This window comes from Sebastes fasciatus, chromosome 14 (assembly GCF_043250625.1).
Source record: "Sebastes fasciatus isolate fSebFas1 chromosome 14, fSebFas1.pri, whole genome shotgun sequence".
Lineage (NCBI taxonomy): Eukaryota > Metazoa > Chordata > Actinopteri > Perciformes > Sebastidae > Sebastes > Sebastes fasciatus.
Genome location: NC_133808.1, coordinates 33,511,913 through 33,529,440, shown reverse-complemented (window position 1 = coordinate 33,529,440; position 17,528 = coordinate 33,511,913).

The following is a 17,528-nucleotide window of genomic DNA, read 5'->3' as shown; positions in this document are numbered from 1 at the left end:
CTGTTGGACATGTGTAGAGTGTGTTGGTATAATGTGTAACGTTCAGGTACTGTTGGAGGTCTGTAGAGTGTGTTGGTATATGGTGTAACATTCAGGTACTGTTGGACGTCTGTAGAGTGTGTTGGTATATGGTGTAACGTTCAGGTAGTGTTGGACGTCTGTAGAGTGTGTTGGTATATGGTGTAACGTTCAGGTACTGTTGGACGTCTGTAGAGTGTGTTGGTATATGGTGTAACGTTCAGGTACTGTTGGACGTCTGTAGAGTGCGTTGGTATATGGTGTAATGTTCAGGTAGTGTTGGACATGTGTAGAGTGTGTTGGTATATGGTGTAACGTTCAGGTACTGTTGGAGGTCTGTAGAGTGTGTTGGTATATGGTGAAACGTTCAGGTAGTGTTGGACGTCTGTAGAGTGTGTTGGTATATGGTGTAACGTTCAGTTACTGTTGGAGGTCTGTAGAGTGTGTTGGTATATGGTGTAACGTTCAGTTACTGTTGGAGGTCTGTAGAGTGTGTTGGTATATGGTGTAACATTCAGGTACTGTTGGACGTCTGTAGAGTGTGTTGGTATATGGTGTAACGTTCAGGTGCTGTTGGAGGTCTGTAGAGTGTGTTGGTATATGGTGTAACGTTCAGGTGCTGTTGGAAGTCTGTAGAGTGTGTTGGTATATGGTGTAACGTTCAGGTAGTGTTGGACATGTGTAGAGTGTGTTGGTATATGTTGTAACGTTCAGGTGCTGTTGGACATGTGTAGAGTGTGTTGGTATATGGTGTAACGTTCAGGTACTGTTGGAGGTCTGTAGAGTGTGTTGGTATATGGTGTAACATTCAGGTACTGTTGGACGTCTGTAGAGTGTGTTGGTATATGGTGTAACGTTCAGGTAGTGTTGGACGTCTGTAGAGTGTGTTGGTATATGGTGTAACGTTCAGGTACTGTTGGACGTCAGTAGATGTGTTGGTATATGGTGAAACGTTCAGGTAGTGTTGAACGTCTGTAGAGTGTGTTGGTATATGGTGTAACGTTCAGGTAATGTTGGACGTCTGTAGAGTGTGTTGGTATATGGTGTAACGTTCAGGTACTGTTGGACGTCTGTAGAGTGTGTTGGTATATGGTGTAAGGTTCAGGTACTGTTGGACGTCTGTAGAGTGTGTTGGTATATGGTGTAACGTTCAGGTGCTGTTGGACATGTGTAGAGTGTGTTGGTATATGTTGTAACGTTCAGGTACTGTTGGACGTCTGTAGAGTGTGTTGGTATATGTTGTAACGTTCAGGTACTGTTGGACGTCTGTAGAGTGTGTTGGTATATGGTGTAACGTTCAGGCACTGTTGGACGTCTATAGATGTGTTGGTATATGGTGTAATGTTCAGGTAGTGTTGGACATGTGTAGAGTGTGTTGGTAAATGGTGTAACGTTCAGGTACTGTTGGAGGTCTGTAGAGTGTGTTGGTATATGGTGAAACGTTCAGGTAGTGTTGGACATCTGTAGAGGGTGTTGGTATATGGTGAAACGTTCAGGTACTGTTAGACGTCTGTAGAGTGTGTTGGTATATGGTGTAACGTTCAGGTAGTGTTGGACATGTGTAGAGTGTGTTGGTATATGTTGTAACGTTCAGGTGCTGTTGGACATGTGTAGAGTGTGTTGGTATATGGTGTAACGTTCAGGTACTGTTGGAGGTCTGTAGAGTGTGTTGGTATATGGTGTAACATTCAGGTACTGTTGGAGGTCTGTAGAGTGTGTTGGTATATGGTGAACCGTTCAGGTAGTGTTGGACGTCTGTAGAGTGTGTTGGTATATGGTGTAACGTTCAGGTGCTGTTGGAGGTCTGTAGAGTGTGTTGGTATATGGTGTAACGTTCAGGTAGTGTTGGACATGTGTAGAGTGTGTTGGTATATGGTGTAACGTTCAGGTGCTGTTGGAGGTCTGTAGAGTGTGTTGGTATATGGTGTAACGTTCAGGTGCTGTTGGAGGTCTGTAGAGTGTGTTGGTATATGGTGTAACGTTCAGGTGCTGTTGGAAGTCTGTAGAGTGTGTTGGTATATGGTGTAACGTTCAGGTAGTGTTGGACATGTGTAGAGTGTGTTGGTATATGTTGTAACGTTCAGGTGCTGTTGGACATGTGTAGAGTGTGTTGGTATATGGTGTAACGTTCAGGTACTGTTGGAGGTCTGTAGAGTGTGTTGGTATATGGTGAACCGTTCAGGTAGTGTTGGACGTCTGTAGAGTGTGTTGGTATATGGTGTAACGTTCAGGTGCTGTTGGAGGTCTGTAGAGTGTGTTGGTATATGGTGTAACGTTCAGTTACTGTTGGAGGTCTGTAGAGTGTGTTGGTATATGGTGTAACATTCAGGTACTGTTGGACGTCTGTAGAGTGTGTTGGTATATGGTGTAACGTTCAGGTGCTGTTGGAGGTCTGTAGAGTGTGTTGGTATATGGTGTAACGTTCAGGTGCTGTTGGAAGTCTGTAGAGTGTGTTGGTATATGGTGTAACGTTCAGGTAGTGTTGGACATGTGTAGAGTGTGTTGGTATATGTTGTAACGTTCAGGTGCTGTTGGACATGTGTAGAGTGTGTTGGTATATGGTGTAACGTTCAGGTACTGTTGGAGGTCTGTAGAGTGTGTTGGTATATGGTGTAACATTCAGGTACTGTTGGACGTCTGTAGAGTGTGTTGGTATATGGTGTAACGTTCAGGTAGTGTTGGACGTCTGTAGAGTGTGTTGGTATATGGTGTAACGTTCAGGTACTGTTGGACGTCAGTAGATGTGTTGGTATATGGTGAAACGTTCAGGTAGTGTTGAACGTCTGTAGAGTGTGTTGGTATATGGTGTAACGTTCAGGTAATGTTGGACGTCTGTAGAGTGTGTTGGTATATGGTGTAACGTTCAGGTACTGTTGGACGTCTGTAGAGTGTGTTGGTATATGGTGTAACGTTGAGGTACTGTTGGACGTCTGTAGAGTGTGTTGGTATATGGTGTAAGGTTCAGGTACTGTTGGACGTCTGTAGAGTGTGTTGGTATATGGTGTAACGTTCAGGTGCTGTTGGACATGTGTAGAGTGTGTTGGTATATGTTGTAACGTTCAGGTACTGTTGGACGTCTGTAGAGTGTGTTGGTATATGTTGTAACGTTCAGGTACTGTTGGACGTCTGTAGAGTGTGTTGGTATATGGTGTAACGTTCAGGCACTGTTGGACGTCTATAGATGTGTTGGTATATGGTGTAATGTTCAGGTAGTGTTGGACATGTGTAGAGTGTGTTGGTAAATGGTGTAACGTTCAGGTGCTGTTGGAGGTCTGTAGAGTGTGTTGGTATATGGTGTAACGTTCAGGTGCTGTTGGAGGTCTGTAGAGTGTGTTGGTATATGGTGTAACGTTCAGGTGCTGTTGGAGGTCTGTAGAGTGTGTTGGTATATGGTGTAACGTTCAGGTGCTGTTGGAGGTCTGTAGAGTGTGTTGGTATATGGTGTAACGTTCAGGTGCTGTTGGAAGTCTGTAGAGTGTGTTGGTATATGGTGTAACGTTCAGGTAGTGTTGGACATGTGTAGAGTGTGTTGGTATATGTTGTAACGTTCAGGTGCTGTTGGACATGTGTAGAGTGTGTTGGTATATGGTGTAACGTTCAGGTACTGTTGGAGGTCTGTAGAGTGTGTTGGTATATGGTGAACCGTTCAGGTAGTGTTGGACGTCTGTAGAGTGTGTTGGTATATGGTGTAACGTTCAGGTGCTGTTGGAGGTCTGTAGAGTGTGTTGGTATATGGTGTAACGTTCAGTTACTGTTGGAGGTCTTTAGAGTGTGTTGGTATATGGTGTAACATTCAGGTACTGTTGGACGTCTGTAGAGTGTGTTGGTATATGGTGTAACGTTCAGGTGCTGTTGGAGGTCTGTAGAGTGTGTTGGTATATGGTGTAACGTTCAGGTGCTGTTGGAAGTCTGTAGAGTGTGTTGGTATATGGTGTAACGTTCAGGTAGTGTTGGACATGTGTAGAGTGTGTTGGTATATGTTGTAACGTTCAGGTGCTGTTGGACATGTGTAGAGTGTGTTGGTATATGGTGTAACGTTCAGGTACTGTTGGAGGTCTGTAGAGTGTGTTGGTATATGGTGTAACATTCAGGTACTGTTGGACGTCTGTAGAGTGTGTTGGTATATGGTGTAACGTTCAGGTAGTGTTGGACGTCTGTAGAGTGTGTTGGTATATGGTGTAACGTTCAGGTACTGTTGGACGTCAGTAGATGTGTTGGTATTTGGTGAAACGTTCAGGTAGTGTTGAACGTCTGTAGAGTGTGTTGGTATATGGTGTAACGTTCAGGTAATGTTGGACGTCTGTAGAGTGTGTTGGTATATGGTGTAACGTTCAGGTACTGTTGGACGTCTGTAGAGTGTGTTGGTATATGGTGTAACGTTGAGGTACTGTTGGACGTCTGTAGAGTGTGTTGGTATATGGTGTAAGGTTCAGGTACTGTTGGACGTCTGTAGAGTGTGTTGGTATATGGTGTAACGTTAAGGTGCTGTTGGACATGTGTAGAGTGTGTTGGTATATGTTGTAACGTTCAGGTACTGTTGGACGTCTGTAGAGTGTGTTGGTATATGTTGTAACGTTCAGGTACTGTTGGACGTCTGTAGAGTGTGTTGGTATATGGTGTAACGTTCAGGCACTGTTGGACGTCTATAGATGTGTTGGTATATGGTGTAATGTTCAGGTAGTGTTGGACATGTGTAGAGTGTGTTGGTAAATGGTGTAACGTTCAGGTGCTGTTGGAGGTCTGTAGAGTGTGTTGGTATATGGTGTAACGTTCAGGTGCTGTTGGAGGTCTGTAGAGTGTGTTGGTATATGGTGTAACGTTCAGGTGCTGTTGGAAGTCTGTAGAGTGTGTTGGTATATGTTGTAACGTTCAGGTGCTGTTGGACATGTGTAGAGTGTGTTGGTATAATGTGTAACGTTCAGGTACTGTTGGAGGTCTGTAGAGTGTGTTGGTATATGGTGTAACATTCAGGTACTGTTGGACGTCTGTAGAGTGTGTTGGTATATGGTGTAACGTTCAGGTAGTGTTGGACGTCTGTAGAGTGTGTTGGTATATGGTGTAACGTTCAGGTACTGTTGGACGTCAGTAGATGTGTTGGTATATGGTGAAACGTTCAGGTAGTGTTGAACGTCTGTAGAGTGTGTTGGTATATGGTGTAACGTTCAGGTAATGTTGGACGTCTGTGGAGTGTGTTGGTATATGGTGTAACGTTCAGGTACTGTTGGACGTCTGTAGAGTGTGTTGGTATATGGTGTAACGTTGAGGTACTGTTGGACGTCTGTAGAGTGTGTTGGTATATGGTGTAAGGTTCAGGTACTGTTGGACGTCTGTAGAGTGTGTTGGTATATGGTGTAACGTTCAGGTGCTGTTGGACATGTGTAGAGTGTGTTGGTATATGTTGTAACGTTCAGGTACTGTTGGACGTCTGTAGAGTGTGTTGGTATATGTTGTAACGTTCAGGTACTGTTGGACGTCTGTAGAGTGTGTTGGTATATGGTGTAACGTTCAGGCACTGTTGGACGTCTATAGATGTGTTGGTATATGGTGTAACGTTCAGGTACTGTTGGACATGTGTAGAGTGCGTTGGTATATGGTGTAACATTCAGGTGCTGTTGGAGGTCTGTAGAGTGCGTTGGTATATGGTGTAATGTTCAGGTAGTGTTGGACATGTGTAGAGTGTGTTGGTATATGGTGTAACGTTCAGGTACTGTTGGAGGTCTGTAGAGTGTGTTGGTATATGGTGAAACGTTCAGGTAGTGTTGGACGTCTGTAGAGTGTGTTCGTATATGGTGAAATGTTCAGGTACTGTTGGACGTCTGTAGAGTGTGTTGGTATATGGTGTAACGTTCAGGTACTGTTGGAGGTCTGTAGAGTGTGTTGGTATATGGTGTAACATTCAGGTACTGTTGGACGTCTGTAGAGTGTGTTGGTTAATGGTTATAACGTTCAGGTGCTGTTGGAGGTCTGTAGAGTGTGTTGGTATATGGTGTAACGTTCAGGTGCTGTTGGAGGTCTGTAGAGTGTGTTGGTATATGGTGTAACGTTCAGGTAGTGTTGGACATGTGTAGAGTGTGTTGGTATATGTTGTAACATTCAGGTGCTGTTGGACATGTGTAGAGTGTGTTGGTGTATGGTGTAACGTTCAGTTGCTGTTGGAGGTCTGTAGAGTGTGTTGGTATATGGTGTAACGTTCAGGTGCTGTTGGAGGTCTGTAGAGTGTGTTGGTATATGGTGTAACATTCAGGTACTGTTGGAGGTCTGTAGAGTGTGTTGGTATATGGTGAAACGTTCAGGTAGTGTTGGACGTCTGTAGAGTGTGTTGGTATATGGTGTAACATTCAGGTACTGTTGGACGTCTGTAGATGTGTTGGTATATGGTGTAACGTTCAGGTACTGTTGGACGTCTGTAGAGTGTGTTGGTATATGGTGTAACGTTCAAGTACTGTTGGACGTCTGTAGATGTGTTGGTATATGGTGTAACGTTCAGGTAGTGTTGGACGTCTGTAGAGTGTGTTGGTATATGGTGTAATGTTCAGGTACTGTTGGACGTCTGTAGAGTGTGTTGGTATATGGTGTAACGTTCAAGTACTGTTGGACGTCTGTAGAGTGTGTTGGTATGTGGTGTAACGTTCAGGTAGTGTTGGACGTCTGTAGAGTGTGTTGGTATATGGTGTAATGTTCAGGTAGTGTTGGACATGTGTAGAGTGTGTTGGTATATGGTGTAACGTTCAGGTGCTGTTGGACATGTGTAGAGTGTGTTGGTATATGTTGTAACGTTCAGGTACTGTTGGACGTCTGTAGAGTGTGTTGGTATATGTTGTAACGTTCAGGTACTGTTGGACGTCTGTAGAGTGTGTTGGTATATGGTGTAACGTTCAGGCACTGTTGGACGTCTATAGATGTGTTGGTATATGGTGTAACGTTCAGGTACTGTTGGACATGTGTAGAGTGCGTTGGTATATGGTGTAACATTCAATTGCTGTTGGAGGTCTGTAGAGTGCGTTGGTATATGGTGTAATGTTCAGGTAGTGTTGGACATGTGTAGAGTGTGTTGGTATATGGTGTAACGTTCAGGTACTGTTGGAGGTCTGTAGAGTGTGTTGGTATATGGTGAAATGTTCAGGTAGTGTTGGACGTCTGTAGAGTGTGTTGGTATATGGTGAAATGTTCAGGTACTGTTGGACGTCTGTAGAGTGGGTTGGTATATGGTGTAACGTTCAGGTACTGTTGGAGGTCTGTAGAGTGTGTTGGTATATGGTGTAACATTCAGGTACTGTTGGACGTCTGTAGAGTGTGTTGGTATATGGTGTAACGTTCAGGTGCTGTTGGAGGTCTGTAGAGTGTGTTGGTATATGGTGTAACGTTCAGGTGCTGTTGGAGGTCTGTAGAGTGTGTTGGTATATGGTGTAACGTTCAGGTAGTGTTGGACATGTGTAGAGTGTGTTGGTATATGTTGTAACGTTCAGGTGCTGTTGGACATGTGTAGAGTGTGTTGGTATATGGTGTAACGTTCAGGTACTTTTGGAGGTCTGTAGAGTGTGTTGGTATATGGTGTAACATTCAGGTACTGTTGGAGGTCTGTAGAGTGTGTTGGTATATGGTGAACCGTTCAGGTAGTGTTGGACGTCTGTAGAGTGTGTTGGTATATGGTGTAACGTTCAGTTGCTGTTGGAGGTCTGTAGAGTGTGTTGGTATATGGTGTAACGTTCAGGTAGTGTTGGACATGTGTAGAGTGTGTTGGTATATGGTGTAACGTTCAGGTGCTGTTGGAGGTCTGTAGAGTGTGTTGGTATATGGTGTAACATTCAGGTACTGTTGGAGGTCTGTAGAGTGTGTTGGTATATGGTGAAACGTTCAGGTAGTGTTGGACGTCTGTAGAGTGTGTTGGTATATGGTGTAACATTCAGGTACTGTTGGACGTCTGTAGATGTGTTGGTATATGGTGTAACTTTCAGGTCCTGTTGGAGGTCTGTAGAGTGTGTTGGTATATGGTGTAACATTCAGGTACTGATGGAGGTCTGTAGAGTGTGTTGGTATATGGTGAAACGTTCAGGTAGTGTTGGACGTCTGTAGAGTGTGTTGGTATATGGTGTAACATTCAGGTACTGTTGGACGTCTGTAGATGTGTTGGTATATGGTGTAACGTTCAGGTACTGTTGGACGTCTGTAGAGTGTGTTGGTATATGGTGTAACGTTCAAGTACTGTTGGACGTCTGTAGATGTGTTGGTATATGGTGTAACGTTCAGGTAGTGTTGGACGTCTGTAGAGTGTGTTGGTATATGGTGTAATGTTCAGGTACTGTTGGACGTCTGTAGAGTGTGTTGGTATATGGTGTAACGTTCAGGTACTGTTGGACGTCTGTAGAGTGTGTTGGTATGTGGTGTAACGTTCAGGTAGTGTTGGACGTCTGTAGAGTGTGTTGGTATATGGTGTAATGTTCAGGTAGTGTTGGACATGTGTAGAGTGTGTTGGTATATGTTGTAACGTTCAGGTGCTGTTGGACGTCTGTAGAGTGTGTTGGTATATGGTGTAACTATCAGGTAGTGTTGGACATGTGTAGAGTGTGTTGTAATATGGTGTAAGGTTCAGGTACTGTTGGACGTCTGTAGAGTGTGTTGGTATATGGTGTAAGGTACAGTTAGTGTTGGACATGTGTAGAGTGTGTTGGTATATGTTGTAACGTTCAGGTAGTGTTGGACGTCTGTAGAGTGTGTTGGTATATGGTGTAACGTTCAGGTAGTGTTGGACGTCTGTAGAGTGTTGGTATATGGTGTAACGTTCAGGTGCTGTTGGAGGTCTGTAGAGTGTGTTGGTATATGGTGTAACGTTCAGGTAGTGTTGGACATGTGTAGAGTGTGTTGGTATATGGTGTAACGTTCAGGTAGTGTTGGACATGTGTAGAGTGTGTTGGTATATGTGGTAACGTTCAGGTAGTGTTGGACATGTGTAGAGTGTGTTGGTATATGTGGTAACGTTCAGGTGCTGTTGGACGTGTGTAGAGTGTGTTGGTATATGGTGTAACGTTCAGGTACTGTTGGACGTCTGTAGAGTGCGTTGGTATATGGTGTAACGTTCAGGTACTGTTGGAGGTCTGTAGAGTGTGTTGGTATATGGTGAAACGTTCAGGTAGTGTTGGACGTCTGTAGAGTGTGTTGGTATATGGTGTAACGTTCAGGTGCTGTTGGAGTTATGTAGAGTGTGTTGGTATTTGGTGTAACGTTCAGGTAGTGTTGGACGTCTGTAGAGTGCGTTGGTATATGGTGTAACGTTCAGGTGCTGTTGGAGGTCTGTAGAGTGCGTTGGTATATGGTGAAACGTTCAGGTAGTGTTGGAGGTCTGTAGAGTGTGTTGGTATATGTTGTAATGTTCAGGTAGTGTTGGACGTCTGTAGAGTGTGTTGGTATATGGTGAAACGTTCAGGTAGTGTTGGAGGTCTGTAGAGTGTGTTGGTATATGTTGTAATGTTCAGGTAGTGTTGGACGTCTGTAGAGTGTGTTGGTATATGGTGTAACGTTCAGGTGCTGTTGGAGGTATGTAGAGTGTGTTGGTATTTGGTGTAACGTTCAGGTAGTGTTGGACGTCTGTAGAGTGCGTTGGTATATGGTGTAACGTTCAGGTGCTGTTGGAGGTCTGTAGAGTGCGTTGGTATATGGTGTAATGTTCAGGTAGTGTTGGACATGTGTAGAGTGTGTTGGTATATGGCGTAACGTTCGGGTACTGTTGGAGGTCTGTAGAGTGTGTTGGTATATGGTGAAACGTTCAGGTAGTGTTGGACGTCTGTAGAGTGTGTTGGTATATGGTGAAACGTTCAGGTACTGTTGGACGTCTGTAGAGTGTGTTGGTATATGGTGTAACATTCAGGTACTGTTGGACGTCTGTAGAGTGTGTTGGTATTTGGTGTAACGTTCAGGTGCTGTTGGAGGTCTGTAGAGTGTGTTGGTATATGGTGTAACGTTCAGGTGCTGTTGGAGGTCTGTAGAGTGTGTTGGTATATGGTGTAACGTTCAGGTAGTGTTGGACATGTGTAGAGTGTGTTGGTATATGTTGTAACGTTCAGGTGCTGTTGGACATGTGTAGAGTGTGTTGGTATATGGTGTAACGTTCAGGTACTGTTGGAGGTCTGTAGAGTGTGTTGGTATATGGTGTAACATTCAGGTACTGTTGGAGGTCTGTAGAGTGTGTTGGTATATGGTGAAACTTTCAGGTAGTGTTGGACGTCTGTAGAGGGTGTTGGTATATGGTGAAACGTTCAGGTACTGTTGGACGTCTGTAGAGTGTGTTGGTATATGGTGTAATGTTCAGGTAGTGTTGGACATGTGTAGAGTGTGTTGGTATATGGTGTAACGTTCAGGTGCTGTTGGACATGTGTAGAGTGTGTTGGTATATGTTGTAACGTTCAGGTACTGTTGGACGTCTGTAGAGTGTGTTGGTATATGTTGTAACGTTCAGGTACTGTTGGACGTCTGTAGAGTGTGTTGGTATATGGTGTAACGTTCAGGCACTGTTGGACGTCTATAGATGTGTTGGTATATGGTGTAACGTTCAGGTACTGTTGGACATGTGTAGAGTGCGTTGGTATATGGTGTAACATTCAATTGCTGTTGGAGGTCTGTAGAGTGCGTTGGTATATGGTGTAATGTTCAGGTAGTGTTGGACATGTGTAGAGTGTGTTGGTATATGGTGTAACGTTCAGGTACTGTTGGAGGTCTGTAGAGTGTGTTGGTATATGGTGAAATGTTCAGGTAGTGTTGGACGTCTGTAGAGTGTGTTGGTATATGGTGAAATGTTCAGGTACTGTTGGACGTCTGTAGAGTGGGTTGGTATATGGTGTAACGTTCAGGTACTGTTGGAGGTCTGTAGAGTGTGTTGGTATATGGTGTAACATTCAGGTACTGTTGGACGTCTGTAGAGTGTGTTGGTATATGGTGTAACGTTCAGGTGCTGTTGGAGGTCTGTAGAGTGTGTTGGTATATGGTGTAACGTTCAGGTGCTGTTGGAGGTCTGTAGAGTGTGTTGGTATATGGTGTAACGTTCAGGTAGTGTTGGACATGTGTAGAGTGTGTTGGTATATGTTGTAACGTTCAGGTGCTGTTGGACATGTGTAGAGTGTGTTGGTATATGGTGTAACGTTCAGGTACTTTTGGAGGTCTGTAGAGTGTGTTGGTATATGGTGTAACATTCAGGTACTGTTGGAGGTCTGTAGAGTGTGTTGGTATATGGTGAACCGTTCAGGTAGTGTTGGACGTCTGTAGAGTGTGTTGGTATATGGTGTAACGTTCAGTTGCTGTTGGAGGTCTGTAGAGTGTGTTGGTATATGGTGTAACGTTCAGGTAGTGTTGGACATGTGTAGAGTGTGTTGGTATATGGTGTAACGTTCAGGTGCTGTTGGAGGTCTGTAGAGTGTGTTGGTATATGGTGTAACATTCAGGTACTGTTGGAGGTCTGTAGAGTGTGTTGGTATATGGTGAAACGTTCAGGTAGTGTTGGACGTCTGTAGAGTGTGTTGGTATATGGTGTAACATTCAGGTACTGTTGGACGTCTGTAGATGTGTTGGTATATGGTGTAACTTTCAGGTCCTGTTGGAGGTCTGTAGAGTGTGTTGGTATATGGTGTAACATTCAGGTACTGATGGAGGTCTGTAGAGTGTGTTGGTATATGGTGAAACGTTCAGGTAGTGTTGGACGTCTGTAGAGTGTGTTGGTATATGGTGTAACATTCAGGTACTGTTGGACGTCTGTAGATGTGTTGGTATATGGTGTAACGTTCAGGTACTGTTGGACGTCTGTAGAGTGTGTTGGTATATGGTGTAACGTTCAAGTACTGTTGGACGTCTGTAGATGTGTTGGTATATGGTGTAACGTTCAGGTAGTGTTGGACGTCTGTAGAGTGTGTTGGTATATGGTGTAATGTTCAGGTACTGTTGGACGTCTGTAGAGTGTGTTGGTATATGGTGTAACGTTCAGGTACTGTTGGACGTCTGTAGAGTGTGTTGGTATGTGGTGTAACGTTCAGGTAGTGTTGGACATCTGTAGAGTGTGTTGGTATATGGTGTAATGTTCAGGTAGTGTTGGACATGTGTAGAGTGTGTTGGTATATGTTGTAACGTTCAGGTGCTGTTGGACGTCTGTAGAGTGTGTTGGTATATGGTGTAACTATCAGGTAGTGTTGGACATGTGTAGAGTGTGTTGTAATATGGTGTAAGGTTCAGGTACTGTTGGACGTCTGTAGAGTGTGTTGGTATATGGTGTAAGGTACAGTTAGTGTTGGACATGTGTAGAGTGTGTTGGTATATGTTGTAACGTTCAGGTAGTGTTGGACGTCTGTAGAGTGTGTTGGTATATGGTGTAACGTTCAGGTAGTGTTGGACGTCTGTAGAGTGTTGGTATATGGTGTAACGTTCAGGTGCTGTTGGAGGTCTGTAGAGTGTGTTGGTATATGGTGTAACGTTCAGGTAGTGTTGGACATGTGTAGAGTGTGTTGGTATATGGTGTAACGTTCAGGTAGTGTTGGACATGTGTAGAGTGTGTTGGTATATGTGGTAACGTTCAGGTAGTGTTGGACATGTGTAGAGTGTGTTGGTATATGTGGTAACGTTCAGGTGCTGTTGGACGTGTGTAGAGTGTGTTGGTATATGGTGTAACGTTCAGGTACTGTTGGACGTCTGTAGAGTGCGTTGGTATATGGTGTAACGTTCAGGTACTGTTGGAGGTCTGTAGAGTGTGTTGGTATATGGTGAAACGTTCAGGTAGTGTTGGACGTCTGTAGAGTGTGTTGGTATATGGTGTAACGTTCAGGTGCTGTTGGAGGTATGTAGAGTGTGTTGGTATTTGGTGTAACGTTCAGGTAGTGTTGGACGTCTGTAGAGTGCGTTGGTATATGGTGTAACGTTCAGGTGCTGTTGGAGGTCTGTAGAGTGCGTTGGTATATGGTGAAACGTTCAGGTAGTGTTGGAGGTCTGTAGAGTGTGTTGGTATATGTTGTAATGTTCAGGTAGTGTTGGACGTCTGTAGAGTGTGTTGGTATATGGTGAAACGTTCAGGTAGTGTTGGAGGTCTGTAGAGTGTGTTGGTATATGTTGTAATGTTCAGGTAGTGTTGGACGTCTGTAGAGTGTGTTGGTATATGGTGTAACGTTCAGGTGCTGTTGGAGGTATGTAGAGTGTGTTGGTATTTGGTGTAACGTTCAGGTAGTGTTGGACGTCTGTAGAGTGCGTTGGTATATGGTGTAACGTTCAGGTGCTGTTGGAGGTCTGTAGAGTGCGTTGGTATATGGTGTAATGTTCAGGTAGTGTTGGACATGTGTAGAGTGTGTTGGTATATGGTGTAACGTTCAGGTACTGTTGGACATGTGTAGAGTGTGTTGGTATATGTGGTAACGTTCAGGTAGTGTTGGACATGTGTAGAGTGTGTTGGTATATGTGGTAACGTTCAGGTGCTGTTGGACGTGTGTAGAGTGTGTTGGTATATGGTGTAACGTTCAGGTACTGTTGGACGTCTGTAGAGTGCGTTGGTATATGGTGTAACGTTCAGGTACTGTTGGAGGTCTGTAGAGTGTGTTGGTATATGGTGAAACGTTCAGGTAGTGTTGGACGTCTGTAGAGTGTGTTGGTATATGGTGTAACGTTCAGGTGCTGTTGGAGGTATGTAGAGTGTGTTGGTATTTGGTGTAACGTTCAGGTAGTGTTGGACGTCTGTAGAGTGCGTTGGTATATGGTGTAACGTTCAGGTGCTGTTGGAGGTCTGTAGAGTGCGTTGGTATATGGTGAAACGTTCAGGTAGTGTTGGAGGTCTGTAGAGTGTGTTGGTATATGTTGTAATGTTCAGGTAGTGTTGGACGTCTGTAGAGTGTGTTGGTATATGGTGAAACGTTCAGGTAGTGTTGGAGGTCTGAAGAGTGTGTTGGTATATGTTGTAATGTTCAGGTAGTGTTGGACGTCTGTAGAGTGTGTTGGTATATGGTGTAACGTTCAGGTGCTGTTGGAGGTATGTAGAGTGTGTTGGTATTTGGTGTAACGTTCAGGTAGTGTTGGACGTCTGTAGAGTGCGTTGGTATATGGTGTAACGTTCAGGTGCTGTTGGAGGTCTGTAGAGTGCGTTGGTATATGGTGTAATGTTCAGGTAGTGTTGGACATGTGTAGAGTGTGTTGGTATATGGCGTAACGTTCAGGTACTGTTGGAGGTCTGTAGAGTGTGTTGGTATATGGTGAAACGTTCAGGTAGTGTTGGACGTCTGTAGAGTGTGTTGGTATATGGTGAAACGTTCAGGTACTGTTGGACGTCTGTAGAGTGTGTTGGTATATGGTGTAACATTCAGGTACTGTTGGACGTCTGTAGAGTGTGTTGGTATATGGTGTAACGTTCAGGTGCTGTTGGAGGTCTGTAGAGTGTGTTGGTATATGGTGTAACGTTCAGGTGCTGTTGGAGGTCTGTAGAGTGTGTTGGTATATGGTGTAACGTTCAGGTAGTGTTGGACATGTGTAGAGTGTGTTGGTATATGTTGTAACGTTCAGGTGCTGTTGGACATGTGTAGAGTGTGTTGGTATATGGTGTAACGTTCAGGTACTGTTGGAGGTCTGTAGAGTGTGTTGGTATATGGTGTAACATTCAGGTACTGTTGGAGGTCTGTAGAGTGTGTTGGTATATGGTGAAACTTTCAGGTAGTGTTGGACGTCTGTAGAGGGTGTTGGTATATGGTGAAACGTTCAGGTACTGTTGGACGTCTGTAGAGTGTGTTGGTATATGGTGTAACATTCAGGTACTGTTGGAGGTCTGTAGAGTGTGTTGGTATATGGTGAAACGTTCAGGTAGTGTTGGACGTCTGTAGAGGGTGTTGGTATATGGTGAAACGTTCAGGTACTGTTGGACGTCTGTAGAGTGTGTTGGTATATGGTGTAACGTTCAGGTGCTGTTGGAGGTCTGTAGAGTATGTTCAGGTAGTGTTGGACATGTGTAGAGTGTGTTGGTAAATGGTGTAACGTTCAGGTACTGTTGGAGGTCTGTAGAGTGTGTTGGTATATGGTGATACGTTCAGGTAGTGTTGGACGTCTGTAGAGGGTGTTGGTATATGGTGAAACGTTCAGGTACTGTTGGACGTCTGTAGAGTGTGTTGGTATATGGTGTAACGTTCAGGTGCTGTTGGAGGTCTGTAGAGTATGTTGGTATATGGTTTAATGTTCAGGTAGTGTTGGACATGTGTAGAGTGTGTTGGTAAATGGTGTAACGTTCAGGTACTGTTGGAGGTCTGTAGAGTGTGTTGGTATATGGTGAAACGTTCAGGTAGTGTTGGACGTCTGTAGAGGGTGTTGGTATATGGTGAAATGTTCAGGTACTGTTGGACGTCTGTAGAGTGTGTTGGTATATGGTGTAACGTTCAGGTAGTGTTGGACATGTGTAGAGTGTGTTGGTATATGTTGTAACGTTCAGGTGCTGTTGGACATGTGTAGAGTGTGTTGGTATATGGTGTAACGTTCAGGTACTGTTGGAGGTCTGTAGAGTGTGTTGGTATATGGTGTAACATTCAGGTACTGTTGGAGGTCTGTAGAGTGTGTTGGTATATGGTGAACCGTTCAGGTAGTGTTGGACGTCTGTAGAGTGTGTTGGTATATGGTGTAACGTTCAGGTGCTGTTGGCGGTCTGTAGAGTGTGTTGGTATATGGTGTAACGTTCAGGTAGTGTTGGACATGTGTAGAGTGTGTTGGTATATGGTGTAACGTTCAGGTGCTGTTGGAGGTCTGTAGAGTGTGTTGGTATATGGTGTAACGTTCAGGTGCTGTTGGAGGTCTGTAGAGTGTGTTGGTATATGGTGTAACATTCAGTTACTGTTGGAGGTCTGTAGAGTGTGTTGGTATATGGTGAAACGTTCAGGTAGTGTTGGACGTCTGTAGAGTGTGTTGGTATATGGTGTAACATTCAGGTACTGTTGGACGTCTGTAGATCTGTTGGTATATGGTGTAACGTTCAGGTACTGTTGGACGTCTGTAGAGTGTGTTGGTATATGGTGTAACGTTCAAGTACTGTTGGACGTCTGTAGATGTGTTGGTATATGGTGTAACGTTCAGGTAGTGTTGGACGTCTGTAGAGTGTGTTGGTATATGGTGTAACGTTCAGGTGCTGTTGGACGTCTGTAGAGTGTGTTGGTATGTGGTGTAACGTTCAGGTACTGTTGGGCGTCTGTAGAGTGTGTTGGTATGTGGTGTAACGTTCAGGTAGTGTTGGACGTCTGTAGAGTGTGTTGGTATGTGGTGTAACGTTCAGGTAGTGTTGGACATGTGTAGAGTGTGTTGGTATATGTTGTAACGTTCAGGTGCTGTTGGACGTCTGTAGAGTGTGTTGGTATATGGTGTAACTATCAGGTAGTGTTGGACATGTGTAGAGTGTGTTGTAATATGGTGTAAGGTTCAGGTACTGTTGGACGTCTGTAGAGTGTGTTGGTATATGTTGTAAGGTTCAGGTAGTGTTGGACATGTGTAGAGTGTGTTGGTATATGTTATAACGTTCAGGTAGTGTTGGACGTCTGTAGAGTGTGTTGGTATATGGTGTAACGTTCAGGTAGTGTTGGACGTCTGTAGAGTGTGTTGGTATATGGTGTAACGTTCAGGTGCTGTTGGAGGTCTGTAGAGTGTGTTGGTATATGGTGTAACGTTCAGGTAGTGTTGGAGGTCTGTAGAGTGTGTTGGTATATGGTGTAACGTTCAGGTAGTGTTGGACATGTGTATAGTGTGTTGGTATATGTGGTAACGTTCAGGTGCTGTTGGACGTGTGTAAAGTGTGTTGGTATATGGTGTAACGTTCAGGTACTGTTGGATGTCTGTAGAGTGCGTTGGTATATGGTGTAACGTTCAGGTACTGTTGGAGGTCTGTAGAGTGTGTTGGTATATGGTGAAACGTTCAGGTAGTGTTGGAGGTCTGTAGAGTGTGTTGGTATATGTTGTAATGTTCAGGTAGTGTTGGACGTCTGTAGAGTGTGTTGGTATATGGTGTAACGTTCAGGTGCTGTTGGAGGTATGTAGAGTGTGTTGGTATATGGTGTAACGTTCAGGTAGTGTTGGACGTCTGTAGAGTGCGTTGGTATATGGTGTAACGTTCAGGTGCTGTTGGAGGTCTGTAGAGTGCGTTGGTATATGGTGTAATGTTCAGGTAGTGTTGGACATGTGTAGAGTGTGTTGGTATATGGCGTAACGTTCAGGTACTGTTGGAGGTCTGTAGAGTGTGTTGGTATATGGTGAAACGTTCAGGTAGTGTTGGACGTCTGTAGAGTGTTTTGGTATATGGTGAAACGTTCAGGTACTGTTGGACGTCTGTAGAGTGTGTTGGTATATGGTGTAACATTCAGGTACTGTTGGACGTCTGTAGAGTGTGTTGGTATATGGTGTAACGTTCAGGTGCTGTTGGAGGTCTGTAGAGTGTGTTGGTATATGGTGTAACGTTCAGGTGCTGTTGGAGGTCTGTAGAGTGTGTTGGTATATGGTGTAACGTTCAGGTAGTGTTGGACATGTGTAGAGTGTGTTGG